The following is a 15,205-nucleotide window of genomic DNA, read 5'->3' as shown; positions in this document are numbered from 1 at the left end:
CAGTGATCTGAATAATAATAATAATAATAATAATAATAATAATAATAATAATAATATAATAATAATAGCAACATCAAAAAATACCTTAAGAATGAGAACCCAGGTTCAAAATTTCCCCAAGACACCTCATTGTGTTAAAAACAAACAAGATGAGGACAAATATCCATCAAATGTAAATAATGTAAATAATCACTGTTACCATCTTAATCTTCATCGTTAACTCTATTACCCTCAACACCACCACTACCAGAATCATCACCACCACTACCAACACCACCAACACCATCACCATCACCACCACCACTTCTACCTCCACCTCCACCTCCACTTCATTGTCACCCTCCCCCACCTTCAATCCTGCCTCCAACACTTCCATCAACATAAGAATGTTGGCAACAGCGGTTACAGCAGCACCCCATCCTGCTTGGGATGCCTACCATCACAACAACATTCTACCCGCCCCTAAACTGTCACGTATCCCCACACTCCCATCATACTAGCACCTCACTAGCATGACACTAGCACCATGACTACACCACATTACAAACACCACCAGCTCTGGGGTTGATATTTGGTCTACTATCACCAAATAACCCCCATTATTATACCATTATAACTTCAACAACAGGGGTGGGGAAAATTCTAGTGCGACGGGCAAAAAAAATTTCCCAAAAAACAGATCCACGGGCAGATTACAAGTTCTAACTCTTATATCTGTGAAAATTTTGTATATATATCTATATATAATTCGATATACACTAATAAAGATAATATTAAAAGGATGCCAACAATAACTTCAACAACAGTTGTGGGTAAAATTCTAGTGCGACGGGCAAAAATTTCCCAAAAAACAGATCCATGGGCAGATTACAAGTTCTAACTCTTATATCTGTGAAAATTTTGTATATATATCTATGTATAATTCGATATACACTAATAAAGATAACATTAAATTAATACATAACATCTTCATTAACGCTGCCACTGAATTTAAGACGTTTATATTACTTATGAGGTTTTTTTATATTTTTCAGCTAGAGTGTAGTTGGGTCTCAAGAGGGTAGTACAAACCTAGCAATATGAGTTTTATAGTGTAAACAGAATTTCCATTCAAATGGCAATTACCGGATGATTTTCTGTTTTAAGTCGTAGTGGAAACGCGACCCACGTTGCAAATAGGTATCTTTCTCTTTTCTCTCTCTTTTTACTTGTTTCAGTCATTTTGACTGCGGCCATGCTGGAGCACTGCCTTTAATCGAGCAACTTGACCCTGGGACTTATTCTTTGTAAACCCAGTACTTATTCTATTGGTCTCTTTTGCCGAACCGCTAAGTGACGGGGACATAAACACACCAGCATCGGTTGTCAAGCAATGCTAGAGGGACAAACACAGACACACAAACACACACATGCATATATATATACATATATACGACGGGCTTCTTTCAGTTTCCGTCTACTAAATCCACTCACAAGGCTTTGGTCGGCCCGAGGCTGTAGTAGAAGACACTTGCCCAAGGTGACACGCAGTGGGGCTGAACCCGGAACCATGTGGTTGGTAAACAAGCTACTTACCACACAGCTACTCCTGCTATATACGAATATATTATAAATATTATAATTGAAAAATTGACTATATTTTATATACATGTGTATACCAGCCTCTGGGTGCAATAATATGGGGTTGCAGGTGCAATTGTGCTGTTCTACAATGACAGCATTGCTCAACCTGCTAGAAATAGCTGTTAAAGCTCTCTCAAATTATATCCTATTGTCATAAAAAAAGAAAAGAAAACATTGGTTAATGTTATTCTAGTTATATCTATCTTTTATCTTTTACCTGTTTTAGCCATTAGACTGTGCCCATGCTGGGGCACCACTTTGAAGAATATTTGGTAGAATGAACTGACACCAGTACTTCTTTTTAAACCTGGAACTTATTGTATTGAACAACTAAGTTATGGGGACATAAACACACCAACACCAATTGTTAAATGGCGGAGTGCAGGGAGCAAACACAAACAAAAATACACACACACACACACACACACACACACACATATATATAATATATATATATATAAAATACAAAGATGGGGAAGAATGCAAAACATCCAGAGAGTTAGGTGATACAAAAAAGGGACAACAAAACATCTAGACAGACGATACAAAGAAAACAAGGATGGATCATTTGGAGTTTTCTTTCTTCAGTTGAGTTCCAAATTATCTTTGCAATTTCAGCTGGTTATATTTGAGATTGCTCCAATCTGGCCAGCCCCAAGGAAAGAATAAGCTAAGAGCATTAGATTCCTTGGAAGAAAGCAGTGAATGTATATGCAAACAAAGATGAAAAAAAAATTGGAGAAATGGTACACAAATACAAATGTAATTAACAGGACATAACAACAGGTGTTTTTCAACTAAGGACAAATTAAATTAAGCTGGCATGTGTGGAAGTAAAGCCTTACAGCAGGGACATAAGATTTGACAGGCACAGAGAAGAATCTAGATGTTGCATGGATGGTAGTTGAACCAAGAAAGAAAGGTCAGGCTTGGCCGAACACCAGTCATGTGGGGAGAGAAGAGAGAGAGAGAGCTAGAGGCAGAGGGATAGAAGAATTAAGGAAGGGGTGAGAAGAAAAAAATTAAAGGGACAGAGTGAAGTGAAAGAGGAGGGAAAGTGAGCATGAAGAGAAGGCCAGGAAATGTGAGAGAAAGGGAACTAAAGAACAAAGAGTAGAATGAACAAAGTAAGTGTGAAAGGGCTGATAGAAAGACAGAAAGAATGAAAGAATAGAAAGAATAATAGGGTCATACAAAATTTGGATATATATATATACTTACATATAAGAGACCAAAGTGTACATACACCGCTATATTTTTATATATAATAAATACAAAAATGGGACAAGAACGCAAAACATCCAGACAGATGATACAAAGAAAACAAGGACGGGTCATTCGGAGTTTTCTTTCCTAAGTCGAGTTCCATATATATATATATGGTGATGATATATATATATATATATATATATATATATATATATATATATATAAGCATAGGAGTGGCTGTGTGGTAAGTAGCTTGCTTACCAACCACATGGTTCCGAGTTCAGTCCCACTGTGTGGCACCTTGGGCAAGTGTCTTCTACTATAGCCTCAGGCCAACCAAAGCCTTGTGAGTGGATTTAGTAGATGGAAACTGAAAGAAGCCCATCGTATATATGCATATGTGTGTGTGTGTGTGTGTGTGTTTGTTTGTATGTCTGTGTTTGTCCCCCAACATCGCTTGACAACCGATGCCATAACTTAGCAGTTTGACAAAAGAGACTGATAGAATAAGTACTAGGCTTACAAAGAATAAGTTCTGGGGTCAATTTGCTCAACTAAAGGCAGTGCTCCAGCATGCCCACAGTCAAATGACTGAAACAAGTAAAAGAGTAAAGAGTAAAGATATATATATATATATACACACACGATGATGTACAGGTATTATATATATTAGAAGAAATGAGGTACTCAGAAGATCGGATGGTTTATATTTACAGATATTTATTTGTATATTACATTTTATATATATATATCATATCACTTAGATCATTAGTGCTTTCTCCCATTCTAGTGGGGTTTTCAAATCAACTTTGATATGAAAACCCCACTAGAATGGGAGAAAGCACTAATGATCTAAGTGATATGATATATATATATAAAATGTAATATACAAATAAATATCTGTAAATATAAACCATCCGATCTTCTGAGTACCTCATTTCTTCCAATATATAATACCTGTACATCATCTCCAAACCTTCCAATATATATATATATATATATATATATATAGATAAAGAGAATTCACAAAAAAACAAAAGACGAAAACAGGTAGTGTAGACAACAAACAGATGTATTAGTATAATGCTTGAGAAGTGAAAAAGTCTTTAACATTTCGAGCCTCTGCTCTTCCACAGAAAGGAACACAGAAAGAAACAAGGAGAGAAAATAAAGAAAGTGTAGTGGCTAGCGAGCTATCATAGCAAATGTCTGACTCACAAGGCTCTGGTTTTGGTCACGGAGGCTATATTAGCAGACACTTGCTCAAGGTGTCGCGCAGTTGGGCTGAACCCAAAACCATGTGGTTGAAAAGCAAGCTTTGTACCACTTGATCATGCCTGCACCTATATTATGACTAAAAAAAAAAGGAAGTTGGGGTTATCATAGTTGGAACCTTTTTAATCATAGATTTGCATGATCAAGGTTGATGTGGGACTTAACAAAGGCCACGGTAACTTAATTCCTCATCACAGCCTCCGACCAGGATGAACACCACACCATCATTCCAGTAACCACCACCACCACAACCACCAGACTGTATCCCAATAGTTTTCACACTATTGTTGTTGTCGCTGCTACTACAGCTACCATCACACCACCGCCACCGCCACCGCCACCACCACCACCACCATCACCAACACCACCACTGCCACCACCGCCATCACCACCATCACCAACATCAGCACCACCACTGCCGCCACCGCCAACGCCACCATCACCAACACCTCCACCACCACTGCCGCCACCGCCACCACCACCACCACCACCACTGCCACCACTGCCACCACCGCTACCAACACCACCACTGCCACCACCGCCACCACCACCACCACCAACACCACCACTGCCGCCACCGCCACCACCACCATCACCACCACCACCACCACCACCACCACCACCACCATCACCACCACCACTGCCGCCACCACTGCCGCCACCACCACCACCACCGCCACCACCACCAGCAACACCACCACCACCACCACCACCACCACCACCACCACTGCCGCCACCGCCAACGTCACCACTGCTGCCGGTGCCACCACCACCACTGCCGTTGCCGCCACTATCATGTACCATTGTCCCTGCCATCACCCTCACACAAATGTCCCTCTCACCATATCTAACACATCAGTTATTAACTTAATACAATGAACAATGCTCAATGATACAACCAGAGAAGGAAATTCTTTCACTCACTTTCTCCCCCTTGAACCAATTCATTCTCGGATAGTAAGAACACTGTTTAGAGAATGCAGTGAGTTTGAACCCAACCTTGGTAGCTGAGACAATAATGCAACCTAGAAACCACCGTGTTATCCATCAATGAGGAAGAAAAATTGAAAGAAAAATTTGATAAATCTACATTCTAATGGTAGATTAAATTTACCTAGAGATGGTCTCAGCAGGAAACATAACAGATGTGTGTGTTTTAACATAGTTATATATATGTGTATGTGTGTGTGAGTGTGTGTATGTGTATGCCTGTATTATATGTATATATATATATGTGTATGTGTGTGTGTGTGTGTGTGTATATATATGCATCCAGCTGTAGAAACATTGCCAGATAAGACCGGAGCCTGGTGCAGCCTTCTGGCTTCCCAGATCCCCGGTTGAACCGTCCAACCCATGCTAGCATGGAGAACGGATGTTAAACGATGATGATGATGATGATGATATATGTGTGTGTGTGTATATATATATATATATATATGTATGTATGTATACAGAGGTTGGACAAAATAATGGAAACACGTAGCATCATAGCATCATAATTTTGAAATATCTATAAAACTGTCAAAAGCTTGTTTATTTTTATGTTTTTTGATTTATTATTAGTGTTGTTTAATATGTTTTACTTAAATTGCTGTTTCTTTTCACATATAATCAGAAAAAGGTAATTAAAATTTATTAAAATGACAGATCTATTGGACTTTCAAAGAGGTCAAATTGTTGGTGCTCGTATAGCAGGTACTCGCATAATGTAAACAGCTGAAATGTTTGGTGTATCGAAAAGTACTGTCTTGAAAGTAATGTCAGACTTTGAGAAAGAGAGAAAGACCTCCTTGTCGAAACAAAACTCCGGAAGAAAACCAAAACTTTCAGATAGGGACCGTTGGATTTTTACGCGAATTGTTAGAAAGGATGACAAAAGTACAGCTCCTGAAATTACTACAGAGATTAATGGCCACCCCGAGAAACAGTTTCCACAAAAACTTTTAGCTGGGAGCTGCACAAAACCAGGTTTCATGGGAGGGCTGCAATCAGAAAACTACTACTTTCAAAAACAAATGTTGTAAAGCATTTAAAGAGTAAAACCTACAGAATTGTAAAAACCTACAAGGAGCAGTTATCTGATTCCTCTGGAAAAAGGATGTATGATCAACAGTGCAAGATACAGTGTTTTGCTGGCCAAAAAACTGAAGCCAGTGATTCAGACCAAATGTCAAAGCCTATTGTTGAAGAAAGTTTTGTTGTTGCATGATAATGTATGCCCACACACACGGCCCCCGTGGGTTTTGAGATGCTGGAACACCCTGCCTACAGCCCAGATCTTACCCCTGCCAACTATCATATCTTTGAACTGCTCAAAGATGGTTTACAAGGTCATCAATTTCCTATGGATAAAGGTGTGAAGGAAGCAGATGGTTGCACGACCAGCTGAATATGTTGGTGGGAATATGCAAGCTTGTGAACTGCTGGACTAAGTGCATTGAAAATGAAGGAGACTATATAGAAAAATGACGTATTTGTTTATCCCCTGCTTTTGTGTAAATATATTGAAAAAACAAGAGTGCATATAGCTTTTGACTCTCCCTTATATATAGGGAGAGGGTGAGAGAATGAGAGCGAGAAAGAGAGACAGATTATTATCTATTTCTTTACTACCCACAAGGGGCTAAACATGGACAGACAAACGGATTAAGTCGATTACATCGACCCCAGTGCATAACTGGTACTTAATTTATCGACCCCGAAAGGATGAAAGGCAAAGTCAACCTCGGCGGAATTTGAACTCAGAATGTAGCGGCAGACGAAGTACGGCTATGCATTTCGCCCGGCGCGCTAACGTTTCTGCCAGCTCGCCGATTATTATCACCATCAACAACACTTTTCTACATCTGTTTATCCATACCAGAGTGGGTTAGGTGAAAGTTTATTGAGACAGACTTTTTAAGGCAGGACGCTCTTCCTGTCACCGACAATTACTTGTTTTCCAAGTAATGAATTTTTTTTTCATTCTGCTGGTTGTCACACGTCTGGAAAAAAGGAAACAGTGTTACTGTCTTTCACTTAAGTGATGCTAATGATAATATATGCACACACACACACACACACACACACACATACACACACACACACACACACTCACACACATATACATATACATTTGCAGAAGTGGTGTGAAATGATTTTAAGATGTTTAATTTGAGAAATACTGCAATATGTGGTGTGACACTGAGTTGAAAGAGACCTGTCATACTCATACCATCATGGAAAAACAGATGATGATGATGAGGAGGAGGAGGGAGGGGAGGGGGAAGAAGAGGGAGAAGAGGAAGAGGAGGAAGAGGAGGAAGAGGAGGAAGAGGAGGAGGAGGATGAAGAGGAGGAAGAGGAGGAAAAGGAGGAAGAGGAGGAAGAAGAGGAAAAGGAGGAAGAGGAGGAAAAGGAGGAAAAGGAGGAAGAGGAGGAAAAGGAGGAAGAGGAGGAAAAGGAGGAAGAGGAGGAAGAGGAGGAAAAGGAGGAAGAGGAGGAAAAGGAGGAAGAGGAGGAAAAGGAGGAAAAGGAGGAAGAGGAGGAAAAGGAGGAAAGGAGGAAAAGGAGGAAAGGGGAAGAGGAGGAAAAGGAGGAAGAGGAGGAAAAGGAGGAAGAGGAGGAAAAGGAGGAAAAGGAGGAAAAGGAGGAACAGGAGGAACAGGAGGAACAGGAGGAAGAGAAGGAAGAGGAGGAAAAGGAGGAAGAGGAGGAAGAGGAGGAAGAGGAGGCAGAAGAGGAGGATAGTGTACCTCTTGTTCTTCACAGGCTATTTCTAAAAGAGTGGATTTATGATTGAAAGTACTCCAGGTATGACCTATTAGTCTTTATGTTCTGAGTTCAAATGCTGAAGTCAACTTTGCTTTTCATCCTTTTGGGGTCGATAAAATATGTACCAGTTGGTAACTGGGGTTAATGTAATTGACTAACTCTCGCCCCCAAAATTGCTGGCCTTGTATCAAAATTTGAAACCATTCTTATTATTATTGGTAAGCTGGCAGGATCATTAGCATGTTGGGTGTAATGCTTAGCAGTATTTCACTCATCTTCACATTCTGAGTTCAAATTCCACTGAGGTCGACTTTGCCTTTCATCCTTTTGGAGTTGATGAAATAAGTACCAGTTGAACACTGGGGTCGATGTAATTGATTTATCCCCTTCCACAAATTTCAGGATTTGAGCCTATAGTAGAAAGGATTATTATTATTATTATTATTATTATTATTATTATTATGATTATTATTATCATATGTTTGACTTTTGCTTTGTATTTGTACAAGTTGGCTCCAAGTCTCACCCAGAGACCTCAAGAGACAAGTTAGAAGTTCATGTTGGTGTTATGCCTAGGGTGTCATATATTTGGTTTTGTACATAGTATTGTTCTAGAGAATGTTTAAGAAAACATAAGAAAGTTATGAGTTTGTTTTAAAATTTGGGATTACATAGACAGTATTTTACGTAGGATATGGGCAGTTCCCATGAGCACAACCTTTTGAATTTCTGTCATTTTGGGGTTTCCTGGTATCTGAGATAGGTAGCAATCAGCTTCTTTTGCTATCATCCCTGTAACAACAGGTATTGTTTGAGTCTTAAGGTTCCACATTTTACCAGTTTCAATTTCAAGATCTTTATACATGTTCAGTTTTTGGTAGGTCTTGACAGATACATTTATATCGATTGGGACAGTCATATATAAATGAGGAGGCATGATTCTTGTCTGAAGTCTTTCAATATAATGTCTGACCTATTCGCATCTATCTTTCTGTCAGTTTGAATGGTGAAGTTCCAGAGGTGGTTTGTGTTCCCACCAGTTATTATCATGGGGCAGTTCTAGGTTTTGCAAATTACCCAGTGAATATATTGTGCTGCTCTATCATGCCTGTTAAGATACTCTGTAGGTGCAAGAAGACTGCACATGGAGACAACATGATTAATGGTTTCATTTTGTTGTTGACATACATGACATGTTGGGCAGCTGCTGTTCTTTAATATGTTGGCCTGGTAGTTTCTTGTAGGTAGGCATTGATCTTGGGCTGCTATGATAAGCCTTTCTGTTTCTGATTTTAAGCCAGAAACCACTAACCATTGATAGGTAAGTTCTTTGTCAACATTGGCACTATTAGCACTCATTGGGCATTTGCCATTGAGAGGTTCTTCTTTCCATTTATCAGTCAGAATATCTAAGGCAGCAGTTTTATCACAGGTTTTCATATGCTTAGTTTTTCTGTGCTTGTTTCTAGTATGTCTGATTCTGGAATTTGTTGTATTTGGAATCCACTTAGATATTCCTTTGCCTGTTTTGTTACTGAGTATGCTGCTTTCTTGTTTTCATGCTTTAAGACAAGTTTTAACATCCAGTCATCAGAGTTTTTGAGGTAGGTGTCTAGGCCAATTGTTGAAATCTTCATTGTTAAATCCAGCAGTAAAAGTCCACAGCCTCCCTCTTTTCTTGGCAGATAAAGTTGTTCTATAGCTGCCTCAGGGTGGTGCATTCTGTGCATTGCCAACAATTTTCATATTTTTCTGTCAAGATTACATATTTCAGTAATTGACCAGTTAATGATATTGAAACTGTAAGATGGGACGTAAGTATTGGTCGCTTCAATCCTGTTTCTTGCATTCAGCTCTGTCTTGAGTATTGCTCTTACTCTGCGATAACTTTCTCTTCTGATCCTTTCCCTTATCACTGAATGTTTGATTCCGTCCCCTTCAAATATCCCTTGGTATTTGTAACTCTCCACTGGTTCTAATTCCTTTATGACATTCTGCTGGTCAAGATTAACATTGGATGTTTCTGTCATTTTTCCTTTTGATAAAGATAGCTTTTGCACATTTAAAAATGGCCAAATTGCATCCTAATGCCATCACTGAATTGTTTAATAATCGCTAGTAAGCCCTGTAGTTGTTGGTCATTTTTTGCAAAGAGCTTTAAATCATCCATGTAAATGAGATGATTTATATTTTTGTCAAACATTTTATAGCCGTATTGTACATCATCGAGCAATTTCGAGAGAGGTATTAAGGCTAGACAAAAGAGGAGTGGTGATAGAGAGTCACCCTAGAAAATGCCACATGAAATTCTTACATCTCCAGCATTAAGAGATTCATTGTCACTGTTCAAAGTCAGTGTGGTTCTTCATGATCTCATACTTACAGACAAGACGTTTCACAGAGTAGGTGCTATTTTATACATTTCCAGACATTTCTTAATCCAGCTGTATGGTAGACTATCAAAAACTTTTCTATAGTCTACCCAGGCTATTGACAAGTTTTTGTGTTGTTTGTGACAATCTTCCAAGATCATATTATTGATGAGTAGCTGATCTTTACTATTATTATTATTATTATTATTATTATTATTACTATTACTGTTATTATTATTATCATTATCATTTTTTATTTTTATTTTTTATTTTTTTGCAGACAGTGTATCCAGGACAACAACACTATGTATCATTCCTTTTTAAAGGAGAGATCTAACTGCTATTTCCTACAGGTTGAGCAACTGCATAAATTCTCTCTGATTGGCTGAATAATATGTTGCTGATGTTGTTTAGTTCTCTTGTTAAGCTATGGCATATAGGTTAAGCATGTTTGTCAAATCACTAAGTGTTAACCACAAATTCATAGCTCCAATAAAAATTTACTGTAACTCAACCAAGCAATGGAATACACTATAGCAATTTGGGCATATCATTTCACCCATGCCAACCCCCTTTGCTTGCGAAGACATGTTGGGGCAAGTGAAATCGAAATCGAAATCGGAATCGAAATTGAACCAATCCTATGACTGGCACCCGGCAGATGCCAGGACCCCTGGACTGGTGGTACGTAAAAAGCACTATCCGAATCATGGCCAATGCTAGCGCTGCCTCGACTGGCTTCTCCGTGCCGGTGGGATGTAAAATGCACCAATCCGACTGTGGCCGTTGCCAGCCTTGCCTGGCACCTGTGCGGGTGGCACTTAAAAAGCACCCACTACACTCACGGAGTGGTTGGCGTTAGGAAGGGCATCCAGCTGTAGAAACATTGCCAGATAAGACTGGAGCCTGGTGCAGCCTTCTGGCTTCCCAGATCCCCGGTTGAACCGTCCAACCCATGCTAGCATGGAGAACGGACGTTAAACGATGATGATGATTTCTTATTCACCAGTGTTCTCTCACTTTTCTTATATCAGTAGTTATTGCTTGCCCCAGATTAGTTTTGATTCATCAAATGCATACTGTACTCTAGCTGTGGCCATACATTCTTTGAGATTTGACTACAGCTTCTAACAGGTCAGCTACCCTGTAGTTGCTCCCCTTGTTGGTTTGTGAGACTTCCCCTCCTGTAACTACATATGGGTTATGCAAGAAGGACTTCATCATATAACAGTTGTTGTTTCACTAAATCATTTATTTGTGGAGAGCATTTAGTATATTGTTTTGAAGTGCAGCAGCATTGAGTCACCAAAATGCTATTGTGTGTGCTTTAGTTGCTTGCCTAGTGTAAGAGTTACTCAGATAAATGAACACTGTCATTGAGTCCAGGCAAACAAAGAATGTTTGTCTAGGTTTGGAGCAAAAGCAGCACATATAGCATACGCTCTGAAGTATTAGCTTTCTACATCAAACTTCACATGGAAAACAGACATTAAATGATGATGATGATATATATATAATTATAATATATATATATAATATATATATTATATATATATATATATATAGTTTATGGGAGGTAATGGTATCATTGAGACCCAAAGTTGTCAGGTAATGCTGAATAAGTGCTATAGATGGACCGCAGTTAATTTCCAGGTTTGGTAATCTACACAGCCTTGGCTTTTTATCTCATTATGAAATTTAAAAAAATATATATATACACACACACACATATATAGGGCGTCCATAAATTACAGACATCACTAATATATCCTCAGTGGTTGTTATATTTTTTGAGAACATAAGTTAAATAGGATGATATCTATATTACAATATTACAATAACCAATAATATGTTGTGCATATATAGTAATATTACGATCATGAAATTAGCATTATTTTCCTCATGCTTTCTCGTGCAACCCCTAGGAACCTTTTGTGAAACCCTAAGGTTCCAAGGAACCCCAGCTGAGAAATGCTGCTCAATAGCAAGACACTGTCTTGTCCCTCAATCATACTTTAGCCCAGTGATTCCCAACCATTTTCTACCTATGGCCGAAATAATGAAGCAATGTTTTGAATGCAATTTAGAGAAACAGTTAACATTATATCTTCTAGGATTGCAAATAACAATGAATTCAATGATTTTGACTCAGTCACTGTTTTTTAATCAGATTTATTAGACAAGTTTATGGTATTAATGTACATTTGTTCAGACATTTCTACCCTTTTATCTCCTCTGCCATGGTCTTCTCTGTTGGCAGGGGAAGACTATACTAGCACAGAATATTTTCTCCATGGTAAATGTAGTGAATTTGTCATCAGAAGTTGAAATATGTCACTAATATATTTTAACTAACCTAAAGTTTGCATGCATATATCTATCTATCTATCTATCTATCTATCATCTATCTATATCTATCTATCTTATATCTATCTATCTATCTATCTATTAATATATATATATATATATATATATATATATATATAGTATATATATATAATATTAGCAACAGAAGCAGCATTAATACCAAAAAGCAATCTTTATATCCAACTTAATGTTGATGTATTGTTAGAATACCAAATACTGCAGTATTCACCTTGAGAAATTCTCTCATGTAGATGCATGTTGCATTAATGCACAGAAATATATCGTAGCAGTTGAGAAATGTCTGGTATAGGCACATAAACTACTAGATCACATGATTTCTGTGTACTGTGCATCTTCAGTGACAGTTGCCCATTTGCCACATACCTGTCAAATCTCAATGTCAATGATACATAGAGTAACTGTGATTTTTCAGGTACTGATGTCACAAATAATCTGCAGGCTTATTAAAATATGATATTAGCCATGGAAGCATCTTTAGTACCAAAAGGTAATCTTTATATCCAGCATGGATGTATTCTTAGAATGTCAAATACAGCAGTATGTGTCTTGAGAAATCCCCTCATATAGATGCATGTAGCTTAAAAGCACAAACATATATTGTAGCAGATGAGAATCATCTGGTATGGGGACTGGAACTGCCAGATCACATACTTTCAGTGTACTGCCAATATTTATGCTGTTCTAACAATTCATCCATGTTAAGTTGCATATAAAGATATATATTGATGTATGCATGTATATCAAAAACACACCACACACACACACATATGTATATATATATATATATTATATATATATATATATATATATATATATATGTAAATAATATATAAATATATGCATATACATATATGCATGTACATAATTACATCTATATGTATATATACATGCATATATGGGTACAGGACATCAAAAAAACGTTGAACACAATGAGAAATGAAAACATAAAAACAAAAACATGGAAACAAACTTTTTTTTTCAAACAACGAAAAAACAGAGTACAAGACATACAACACAAGGAATATTCCCCTTCTTCAGTTGTCCCTGTTTTGTCTACTCCGCGTTTCAAAGGTACACACGCAGAGTAGACGAAACAGGGACAACTGAAGAAGGAGAATATTCCTTGTGTTGTATGTCTTGTACTCTGTTCTTTCATTGTTTGAAAAAAAAGTTTGTTTCCATGTTTTTGTTTTTATGTTTTCATTTCTCATTGTGTACAATGTTTTTTTGATGTTCTGTACCCATATATGCATGTATATATACATATAGATATAATTATGTACATATATGTATATATATATATATGCATATATTAAAATTATTTATATTATTATATGATCGAACGCCACGCATCCTTTTCCAAGTAACCTATATATATACACACACAATATATATATATATATATATTATTTACATATATATATATATATATATATATATATATTAAAGTACAAAGTGAGATAGGGGTTATGAGTGTAACCCACTATGGGATATCAGTTATCCAACATACTGCTAGTGAAGTACCCTAAAGGCAAATACATAAATGATTACAATTGCAATGCAATTAATTCATTTATTGTATTAGATGGGCGAAGGTAAAATATTTTACCTCAAAATCATAATACAAAATAAGAAAACGGAGGAATAGATTCCTTACATCATCACTTACAGATAATACCAATTCATATTATTTGAATTGGTATTATCTGTAAGTCAATGATTGAAAGACGCTGTTCCTCCATTTTCTTATTTGTATGTATATATATTATATATATATATATTATATATATATATATATATTATAAAATATATATATATATATATATATGTATGTAGATAGATAGATAGATAGATAGATAGATAGATAGATAGATAGATAGATGGTTTTAAACAAGCAGACATATATATATAGATATACACATATATAGACATATACATATACATATACCAATTCAATTAGGGTATCATATATACAAAAGCACACACGCATATTTGATGGCATATATGATGTATGTTTTTTCCCCTCAAAATGATGTCTTAAAAAGTCACCCTGAGTTCTATATGCAAAACTGGGTGTATATTACATGCTTTAATGCACTAAGGACATTTTTCCCCCCCCTGAAATTGGGGTGCATCAAATATGCCCATGCACCTTTTATGCCATCAAATAAAGTATAAGTATGTATGTATACATATGTGTTTACATATATATATACAAATACATACATGTGTGTGTGTGTGTGTGTATGTGTGTGCGTGTGTATGTATTAGCGTGTGCGTGTGTGTGCATAGAAGTGAATTTCAAAGAAAGATTTTAATATCATGGTTCCATGAGTTAATAATAAATACAAATAACGATTGCAAACAATTTACAAAGCACAATAGTGTATAATCAATAATATTTGGTGCCAGACAGTTGAATATTTGGCAATGATTATGGGAAGACAACAGATTCTGGTGTGAAATAAGACGATGTACTTTTAAATTATAGATGTTACTTATATTGATAAATGTCCATGCCTACATGAATACATGTGTACGAACACACATTTATATACTCAGGTACACACACATACACACAA

General features: G+C 37.1%; 1 long non-coding RNA gene across 1 annotated transcript in view; it reads right to left on the bottom strand.

Moving 5' to 3' along the window:
- Positions 1 to 8,512: 8,512 nt before the first annotated feature.
- LOC118763439 overlaps positions 8,513 to 15,205 on the bottom strand; it is a 20,487-nt gene continuing 13,794 nt past the window's right edge. Inside the window, exon 3 of the long non-coding RNA XR_004999201.1 lies at positions 8,513 to 8,655. This is a non-coding gene — a long non-coding RNA (uncharacterized LOC118763439). The remainder of the gene's footprint in view (positions 8,656 to 15,205) is intronic.

This window comes from Octopus sinensis, linkage group LG5 (genome assembly GCF_006345805.1).
Source record: "Octopus sinensis linkage group LG5, ASM634580v1, whole genome shotgun sequence".
NCBI lineage: Eukaryota > Metazoa > Mollusca > Cephalopoda > Octopoda > Octopodidae > Octopus > Octopus sinensis.
The sequence above is the reverse complement of the archived record's forward strand: the minus strand, read 5'-3'. Positions and strand labels throughout refer to the sequence as shown.